A 10,656-nucleotide genomic window follows, 5' to 3' on the forward strand; every position below is an offset into this window, starting at 1 on the left:
GAACATTTTGATTTATAAAGATAGCTACTATCCGTATGCACCTGCCGCTGACGCCTACCACATCCCAGAATAGCTCATCATGGGACAAACACTGATCCATTGCAGATCTTCAGCATTTCAGCAACTTTTTTTTCAGTTAGCTAAACCAACATAGGCAATCTGTTCTTTTTTTTTTCTCTCTTTTGCCCGGAGAAATCAAACAGAAGGAATATTTCTCAATCTCCTATACCTACACACACACTTACTTTCTGTCTCTGATGTTTTATTACACACTTTTCTTCTCGTCTCTCACTCTTTTTGTGTGTGTGTGCCATATTCTGTCTGGAGGCAGAGCATAAAAATAAGCACAGAGAGGCGGAAAATGAAGTAGGAGTGAATTTCCTCCTGCGAGCTTTTTTCACCTCCATCAGATCTCTCTATATATGTGCAGATCACAAGGATTTCAATATCCAGTAATTGCCATTAGCGGTTGATAAATGCGTTAATTGTAAACACTATTCACTGGCAGAATTAAAGGAATAGTTCACCGAAATAGGAAAATTCTGTCATTGTTGTTGCTCTGATGATTATGACTGAACACATCCATTTTACATCCAATCAGAATTGAAATCTGAACCATGCAGTTTATAATAATCATCATTATCATATCCACACACAGTTTGCGTTCTTTCTAGACCGTCAGTGTTTTAGTTCATTCTGCTAGTTACATCGACTCACCAGTAGGTGGGGACAAAAGACCGTCTTTATGAGTGAATCATTATGATTAATTCACTCAAACGATTCATTTAAACACGCTGATCCATTCAGGAACGAAATGGGTGAGTCATTGAATTATTCACTCAAATGCTTCGTTCTACAATGGGAATGAAACAAGCGGGTCATTGAGCTGTGTGCTGACTTAGTTCGGATCGTTTTACCGACTCTCTTATTCAGAGGCAGCCTTTGCAATTCGGAGGCCCATTTCAAAGAAACAGTCGGTATATTTACGTTATCTCATATTTAGCTTTTAATAGTCTATTTATAAACGCATTCTATCTCTTTAACCAGAACTATTGTTATAATAACGACCGAAAACAACAGAATTCAATCTTCGTCCCTCTCTCAGCTAAAATGAAATGATGCTAAAACGGCCAGTAGGTGGCGGCAAATCATTGTCTTAACGAGTTAGTCACTGAATCATTCAGGCAAATGATTCATTCAAAATGGCTGATTCATTCAGGGACAAAGCAGAAGTGAATGAGCGAGTCGTCGAGTCATTCATTAGAACGATTCGTTCAAAAATGCGGATTCATTCAGTAACAAAACTGAAATTGTATTGCTCGGAGACGTGCAATGGCTCTACGGTTTGGAACTATTTTTCTTGATAAAATAGAGGAAAAACAGACAATATTGAGTCTAAAATGTAAGTTAATACTAATAGCCTATTAGCTTATTTATTGAATTGTATAAAATCAATATCACATTTACAAACGTGCTGATATTCGGGAAAACAGCACTTTTGCTCCTGTGCTTATAAATATTAAAAACAAAAAATTATAAATAATTAAAATGCAACCAAAGATAAATTATGATAAACACAAATGATTCATTCACCTCCTGACTCTTTTGTTCATTTGAAGCATGACAGAAGCAATGAATGAATCTTTTATGAATTGTTCATCACTAGCTCACAGACACGGTTCATTCGTTTAATTTGGTGCTGATATTCGGGAAAACAGCACTTTTGCTTATATTAAAAACAAGAACTTATATGGAGACTTTTTTCGAATTCGTTCTTTAAAACGTTTTATTTTCAATAGTCAAATTTCCAGAATTCCCACATACAATATTTAATCATATTCCAAATTAGCAAATAATTAAAATGCAACCAAATATAAATTTTGATAAACACAAATGATTCATTTACCTCCCGACTCTCGTTCATTTGTAGTGTGACAGAAGCAATGAACGAATCGTTTATAAATTCATTTAATGTGGATCTTTTCCTTGGCGGAGCAAAAATAAATAAATTATGATAAACACAAATGATTCATTCACCTCCCGACTCTTTCGTTCATTTGTAGTGTGACAGAAGCAATGAACGAATCGTTTATGAATCGTTCATCACTAGCTCACAGACATGGTTCATTCGTTAAATTTGGATCTTTTCCTTGGTGGAGCAAAAATAGATCAATTATAATAAACACAAATGATTCATTCACCTCCCGACGCTTTCGTTCATTTGTAGCGTGACAGAAGCAATGAATGAATCGTTTATGATTCGTTAATCACTAGCTCACAGACACGGTTCATTCGTTTTATTTGGATCTTTTCCTTGGCGAAGCAAAAATAGATAAAACAACTGGTAAGATTGCATCAAAAATATAAGTTAATATTAAAATTCGTTCATTACCTACTTCCTTGTCGTGCTGATATTCAGAAAAACAGCGCTAATGCTTGACAATAGTCAAACTGCTGGTAAGATCCAATGTAAAATCTTTCCCAGATATTAACCATAAAATTATACATAATCTCAGCTTGTCTGAGTCATCGATTTGCTCATCTCTGATTGGCTAACGCGCTGCCGTCGCTCATTGATATGCGTGTCACATTTGCCCGTGATTGGCCGTGAGTCATTCATCACAAGCTTCAAGTAACAATCAAGTGCTTGCTGAGTAACCGCTCACCCGGTAATGTACTCGGTAAGTGGCTTGTTTATGATTAGAGAACAGAGAAAGGGCAGAACAGAACTCTGGGAACGACATGCAAATCACAAGAAGTTTTGCGCAGCACACCATAATTGAACGGCCACCCACTCTCTGTAAATATTGGCCCTTAATTTAAACCAGTTGGTAGTTTGCGCGCGCACACACACACACACACACACACACTCATCCTGGGCAGAAGAAAATTGGGGTCAGATGCATTTAGAAGCGCTCCGTCATCCGCCACGGTATGCGTGGTCGGAAGAACCGAGTGGAGGAGGGAAGTGAAATGCGCTTGTAAAATGTAAATTTACAGCCTCCTCTGCTGCAGTAATTGAGTATCAGTGAGCGGGACCCGATTGGAAAGCCGTGCCGCAACACTGCGTAACCTTCTGCTCATCCTGATCCACTTCACTTATCACCTGATAAAAAAGTGTGCTTTCAAGCTCACATAGCTATGGAAGCCCTTTTTTTATGACATACGCAGTCAATATTGTGACTTAAAATGAAATTATGATACACTAAGTTATATTTATTTTAAGTCATTTTATATTTAATACACTGACACATTATTGGCACTTTACACTGTTTGTCACTTTATCATTACCTGCACTACATCCTTATATTTATACTGTAAATTTGTTTATCTTTATTGTTCTTATCGCGTGTTGTTTCTTATTATTCATACTGTATTGACTCTTGTGTATTGTGTATTATTGTTATTGTATACTGTTTATTCTCGTTATTCTTACTGGTTATTGTCCTTTATTGTGTATTCTTTCAAAATTGTAACTTTTAACCTAATAAATATGACTTAGTATGTCCTAATTTCAACTTTTTACCTCCCAATTATGATGACCTAGGCTATTATGTTATACTTTCAATTTTTTACCTTATAAATATGACTTAGTATGTCCTAATTTCAACTTTTTACCTCATAAATGTGACTTAGTATGTTATAATTTTTACTTTTTACCTCATAAATGTGACTTAGTATGTCATAATTTCGACCTTATAATTATGAGTCATAATTTTGACTTTTTACCTTATAATTATGAGTCATAATTTCGACTTTTTACCTCATAAATGTGACTTAGAATGTCATAATTTCGACTTTTTACCTTATAATTATGACAATGTCATAATTTCGGCTTTTTACCTCATAAATGTAAATTAGTATGTTATAATTTCGACATTATACCTCATAATGACTTCGTATGTCATAATTTCGACTTTTTACCTCGTAATTATGACACCATATTTTCAATATTTTACCTCATAAATGACTTAGTATGTCATAATTTCGACTATTCACCTTATAATTGACTTAATGTCATTCAACTTTTTACTTAATAATTGTCATAATTTTGATATTTTACCTCATAAATATGACTTAGTATGTCATAGTTTTGACCTTTTACTTCTTAATGACTTAATGTCATAATTTCTACTTTTTACCTGATAAATGACTTAGTATGACATAATTTCGACTTTAAACCTCATGACTTTGTCATAATTTAAACTTTTTATCGTAATAATAATTATCATAATTTAGACTATTTACCTTATAAATATGACTTAGTATGCCATAATTTCAACTTTTTACCTCCCAATTATGATATTATGTTATAATTTAAACTTTTTACCTCATAAATATGACTTAGTATGTCATAATTTCAACTTTATACCTCATAATGACTTAGTATGTAATCATTTACACTTATGTCATAATTATGATTTTTTAATCACCAGAAAAATCATCACATTTAAATATATCATGAATATTCAATATATTGAAATAATGCTGGGGTTGCTAAGGTGTTCTGAGTGGTTGCTAGGTGATTTTTTACAGTTCCAAGTCGGGTCTGTGGGATTTTTCCACCTGTTTTCCGGTCCAGCAGGTGAAAACGATGCGTCTGATCGGTAGTGTAAAGTAACACTACTAATAAAGCAAGGATTTATATAGATATAATGGTAGCCTCATCCAAAACAGGTTTTGGAAACACCTGCAAAGTCATTCAGCATAATTTGAATATTCAAATCTGAATATGAATGAGCTTAAAGTCAAACACAGAAGCACAAAATGAAGTAAAATAGAAAACAAGGTGTTGTCAGCCAGTAGAGTATAGGATCACCACCTGTTTATAAGCGAGAGGACAAAGGAATCCACCCAAACGCAGGGCGTGTAAGCGGACGCCGCGCTCGCCTCTGGGGAATCGCATGTAGGATCTGAATGCATTATAGTCTCCACCTGCCTTCAGCCACAAAACCAACAAACCACCGCGCGATGGGAAGTCCCTGCTAGAGCGGACGGCACTCAATGACGAATAAATCAAGGCCGAGACCAAACAAAGATGTCAGAATTGCAAAGAAAGAGTGCTTAGTACAAAAAAATGATATGACTGTACTAGTGATGGGTGTGATTGAGCATGAAAACAACTTCATTTTGCGGCTTTTCTTCAGCATTTCACAATGATTGAAGTCCAGCAGCAAAAACAACACATGTAAACATGCCAAACATGATTTTAGAAATAGTTTTACATCATAATTATGATTTGTAATAATTTCCACATTTTACCTCATAAATATGACTTATGTCATAATTTCGACTATTTACATCATAATTATGACGTCATAATTTCGACTTTATACCTCATAAATATGACTTAATATGTCATAATTTCAACTTTATACCTCATAACGACTTAGTATGTCATAATTTCGACTTTATACCTCATAATTATGACTATAATTTTGACTTTATACCCTAATAATTACAACGTCATCATTTCGACTTTTACCTCATAATGACTTAGCATGTCATAATTTTGACTATTTACCTCATAAATATGAATATGTAAACATGCGAAACGTCAAATTTTTTTATTAATATTTTTTAATTTGTATATAAATTGTAATTTTTTTATTAAAATATTTTTCAAAGTTGTCAATAAAACAAACATTATGGGAGCATGTTTTACAAGAAAACACTATTTCAGTCTCTACTTCAAATTTCATTAATTCAATGACAAACTTAGTAATTATTTGTGAAATTTACTAGTAATTTCTGAGCGAATATTAAATCCCTATTTAACGTAATATTTTTATTAATTTATTTAATAGTTTTTTAATGTAATATAATATTTATTATTTTTAAATATTTTATATTATTGTTATTATTTAATTTTGTATATTTATTTAATGTTTCAATATTATAATATGAATAGTTTATTTTGTGATTTTGATGGAAAATGTATTTGGTGACTTTTATTATGGTGCAGTACACGAGCACTAAATAACCAAAATAACCAAATCAAATCTCTACTTCAGGCAGTGTATGTACTGCAGAAAAACTGGAAAAGCTGCCTTCAGAAACATACTGTCATGAAACAAACCTCCTGCAATCGAAAACAACTCTATTTTCTTAATGCATGCGCCTGCTCTTTTCTTGAAAGATTCTTCAATGCATCATAAAATCAACAATAAAACCGTTCAATTATAATGACTGTGATAAAAGTGATCTTCAACATCAACACAGAAGAGCAGGTATTGAACTTCACGGTCCTGGCAGACTTTCATCTGTCAAAGCATGGCATCTCTGTGGCACGCTGGCAAAGACGGGCGATAACAACACACACACATACTAACTACACACTAACCCCCAGTTCAGGACACAGAGGAAGCTTTGTGAAACAGAAAGACTGAACAAAGACTCTTGTGTCCGAGGCATCTTCACAGCTGGGGCGTACAGCGGATTTACAACACTTCCAACCAACATACCACCATTTTCTCTCTTTAATGGCACAGCATCACTCTCCTTTCTGATTCTGTTTACCTGGTTATTGATTAAACAATTCATCTGCATCAAAAATGTAAAAGTGGCATTTATGTAAGGAATAATTGACAGTGAATTATTAGAAAATAATGCACACCCGAGATGGTAATGCAGCCATGACGAGAAGGGGTGTGTGTTATTTTCTAATAATTCAATGAACTAGAGTCAATTATTCCGCTTATACTACGGTTACCACACCTCAAGGCATGATCGGATTTTGTATTTCAAGATATTTGTCAGGTTTTTGTCTTGTGTGTAGGACTAATTTCTTATGCATCTCATCCCACGCCTCCGTTGCTAATTCCAAAACGTCATTTTAGAGCTAGCAACAGTGATTGAGCCATTGATCGCAGAATAATAATGCAGTTATTACAGAGAGAGAGAATAAGCGTGTGAATTACCTGAGTCTGTGGGTCCTATTTTAACGATCTAAGCTCATGGTCTAAAGCGCACAGCGCAAGTGCTCTTAGGGCGTGTCCGAATCCACTTTTGCTAGTTTAACGACGGGAAAAACGGTCGGCGTGCTCTGCGCATGGTCTAAAAGGGTTGTCCCTATTATCTTAATGAGCAATGGGTGTGTTTTGGGCGTAACGTGCAATAAACCAATCAGAGTCTCATTTCCATTCCCTTTAAAAGCCAGTTGCGCTCACACCATGGCGGATTCGCTATTTACATGGCGGAATTTGCAAGCGGAAAAACTGAACGCTTCTCTAGCGAGGAAACCATCTACGGGACAAGCCAAAGCTTTTTTATGCACACAATAATAATCTTTTACATTGTAGTCCTTTTATTTTTAATATTTGGCATGCTTGTGTGCTGCTGCGCGTCCCTGTGTGTGTAATAAGCAGAGTGTACGTGCGCATATAGGCACATATTACTAACGCGCTCTTTAAATAACAAAACAAACAGTGCACCATTGACTTTAGACCAGGTTTCAGTTGGTTAATGTCGCAGTTGCCTCAAAATAGCAACACGCCAACAATGCACCTGAACACACCTTGTTTTTAGACCAGCACGCCCATGGGTGCACAAAATGGGCGCAAATGCATTTGCTATTTAAACAACGTGGTGCAGGATGTGAAAATGCCAACTGCGTTGGGCTGAAACTAGCAAAAATCACTTGCGTCACGCCTGGCGCCGCATTGCACTGGGTATATGATAGGGCCCTGTGTCTCTCAACAACAGCGTCTCGACTAATAGCGAAACTGTAAGTTTATCTGCTTCAAGAACAGCGCCATTATTTTCTCGCTAGTGAGAAATGTCATGTAGCTTTTAAGTTGCTAAACTATTTTACTGATAAAATCGTCAGCGCTGACAACACGATTCTGTACGATTGTGTGTCCGTATGTGTGTTTGAGTGGGAGAAAGAGACTATTTGCCTTCCGTACATAATAAAACGTAATTTTGTGGCAAAAACATGGAAATAATTTGTTGTTTTTATCCTATTGTTTATTATATTTATTTGCTAGGTCAGTGTCGTTTGTGTGTTTTGGTTCGTTTGCTGTTGTCGGAACTTCGAAATAACTGAAATCATTTGGCGAAGTGATATGGAACTGTAATGCGGTCAAGACCTGCCTGGAGCTACTTTAGCCGTGCGAAAATAACTGCACACCTTAGAATGTTCATCAACCAATCAGATTCAAGCATTCAACAGCACAGTAGTATAAATATATGTATCACCCAACCCAGGCCAGCACTGTCACACGCTTTTTTCTTTTCTCATCCCTCTGATCTACTTCTGGACGTGAGGTTTGTACGGTCCGCCCTGGCAGCACATCAAACAGAAGCCGCATGAAAGCCAGAACACACAGAAAAAGGTTTTCCGAGCGAAAATCCACCCAGACAAGAAAAAAAGAACTTTTCTGCATCGCCAGCAAAAGCTCAACAACAACATCAGACTGACACATTTCACATATTTCTTTATCATTAATGCACAAAAGTCAGGCTGCACTGTTTGATATTCAGCAACTGAACCCTTTAAACGTAAGCAGTCAGAGTGAAAAACATGGGAAAACATGTCCATCATGCTTAAACATCTATACGTGAACACTGTCTGTGTACGACTAAATGATACGCATTAAAAAAGACAGAAACTTTCAAACCAAAACCATCATACACACTAGCTGGAGCAGATACTAACTGGTCAAGATGATCATGTAATACTCAAAAAATATGTTTTTGGAATATAAGCTGCTCAACTGGTTCCAAAACACATTTACCAGCTTAATCTGGGTTTTCCAAAAGATAAACGCTGCATTAGAGCATTATATAAGGTTTTTTATTAATGCTTTGGCAATACAATGGCTATATAAAGCTTTTGAATCGCAGCGACACACTAGCGACGCGCGATCGAATCGTTCTTTCGAGTCGGTTCTTTTTAATGATTCGAACAGTTGGTAAATCATCCGAGCAAAGGCAAAGAAAGAACTTTATTAGGTAATCCATATAACGTAAACGAGGCGAATCAGCAGTATTTAACCACATTTTTTTTTTTTTTATAGCAAAACACGTTACGTGACTCGGCTCTTTGAGCAGTTCCAGTAAACTAACCGATTCATTAAAACGAATCATTCCTCATATTTCACACAGCACCTTTATTCGGCAAAGAAAGCACGACAGCTGTACAAGATGTTAATGCGTTAAAGCGCACAAGAGCGTAAAAAAAGTTTGAAATACACGTTATTTTAAGTGCAGGAAAATTGAGAAGAGAAGCGATGGAGATGCTTTGTGCTTTCTGAAGTCTCGGGTTTCACAAAGCGAGTCTTCCAGTGACTGCTGCCCTTCCCCCTGCATGCACAAAACTGCACTCAAATGTACATTTAATTCGCGCATAAACTGGATGCATTTACATTATGCATTGTGTGTGCACTATTTTTTCTCCTACTGGAAAACAGCAAAATATTTGGCATGCCATCCCAGCAGTAATTTGGAGTGCACACTGTTTAGCCAGCATGCAAACTGCATTGCATTCTGGTGTGATAGTTTGCCTTGTGTTTGCCATACAGATGTGACTCCCCTTCCCCCTTGAATGCATCAATCTCAGGGCAGCATGAGACCTCAGGGCAGTGAGAAATAAGTCATCTTTTTATGCCTTCAATGCAAACAAACATAAGTTGCATCTAATATGTAATGCTCATGCATTCAGGCTGCATTATGCAAGTTATTTCAGATGCATGCATAATTCAACCCACACCTGTCAACCAGTCTTGAATGGGGCCAAGCAGTGTTGGTTTACACGGGCAATGCATCAGCCAGAGAAGACAAATACGAGAAGGAAAAAAAAATGCAAATGTGAACACTTTATTCCCATGCGGATTTGCATTATGCGTTTCTCTCATTTTAACAGCAAGCGCCAGAATGTAATAAACAAGCATGCATAAAACGCCATACCTGAATAAATGTAAGTTATTCTTATTATTCCATGTTTTTTCCCTTGAAATATTCCTCTCTGTTCAGTCGCGCGGTGTTCATTGCAGAAATACAGTACTGATATACAGCTGGAGTGAATCCGGGACCAGAGGACCGTTAACGCTGGAAAAGGGATCCACAATGAACATTCATTTGCGTTTTCTTCAGCAACGATCGGGTTAATTTCCCGCCACAGCAGCCAATAATAGACATATACGAGGCATAAACCCTTAAGAATCAAGGTTGTGCTCCTTTTCTGAGGAGAAGCGATGTTCGGGATGTCGGTGTGTGTGACTCCACCCCTCCGGCTGCAGATGGTACGTCCCACTTTCTATTGTTGGAGCCACAGAGCCGAAGAACTCGCTGCAACAAACCGCGCCCCGCCCACAGCGGGATCCCTGAGCTGATTGGCCAATGTCGCACACAGACCACACCCATCAAGTCTAACTAGTAATTGCAAATAAAAACAACTTGTTTAGCACCCAAACAACTTAAACGTGTTGTATGTGATTTGTTTTGGAAAAACCACACCCACATATTACATGTTCCTACTAGCTGTGATATGAGAAATCTATGGAAGCCACATAAGGGAGAAAACATGCTTTGGTGAATCATAATTAGGACATAAAATAATGAATTAAAAGTCAAAAGTATGACATGAAACATCATAATTGTGACATAGAAAGACATAATTTCGACTTTTTGCACTTTCATTTTATCTGTTTTACT

At 36.6% G+C, this 10,656-nt stretch overlaps 1 protein-coding gene across 1 annotated transcript in view; it reads right to left on the reverse strand.

Moving 5' to 3' along the window:
* wasf1 (WASP family member 1) overlaps positions 1-10,228 on the reverse strand; it is a 59,084-nt gene extending 48,856 nt beyond the window's left edge. The window contains exon 1 of the mRNA XM_051874276.1: positions 9,910-10,228. The gene's annotated coding sequence lies outside the window, so the exon portion shown is untranslated. The remainder of the gene's footprint in view (positions 1-9,909) is intronic.
* Between the last annotated feature and the right edge of the window lie 428 nt (positions 10,229-10,656).

The sequence above is a fragment of the Ctenopharyngodon idella genome, chromosome 20 (assembly GCF_019924925.1).
Source record: "Ctenopharyngodon idella isolate HZGC_01 chromosome 20, HZGC01, whole genome shotgun sequence".
Lineage (NCBI taxonomy): Eukaryota > Metazoa > Chordata > Actinopteri > Cypriniformes > Xenocyprididae > Ctenopharyngodon > Ctenopharyngodon idella.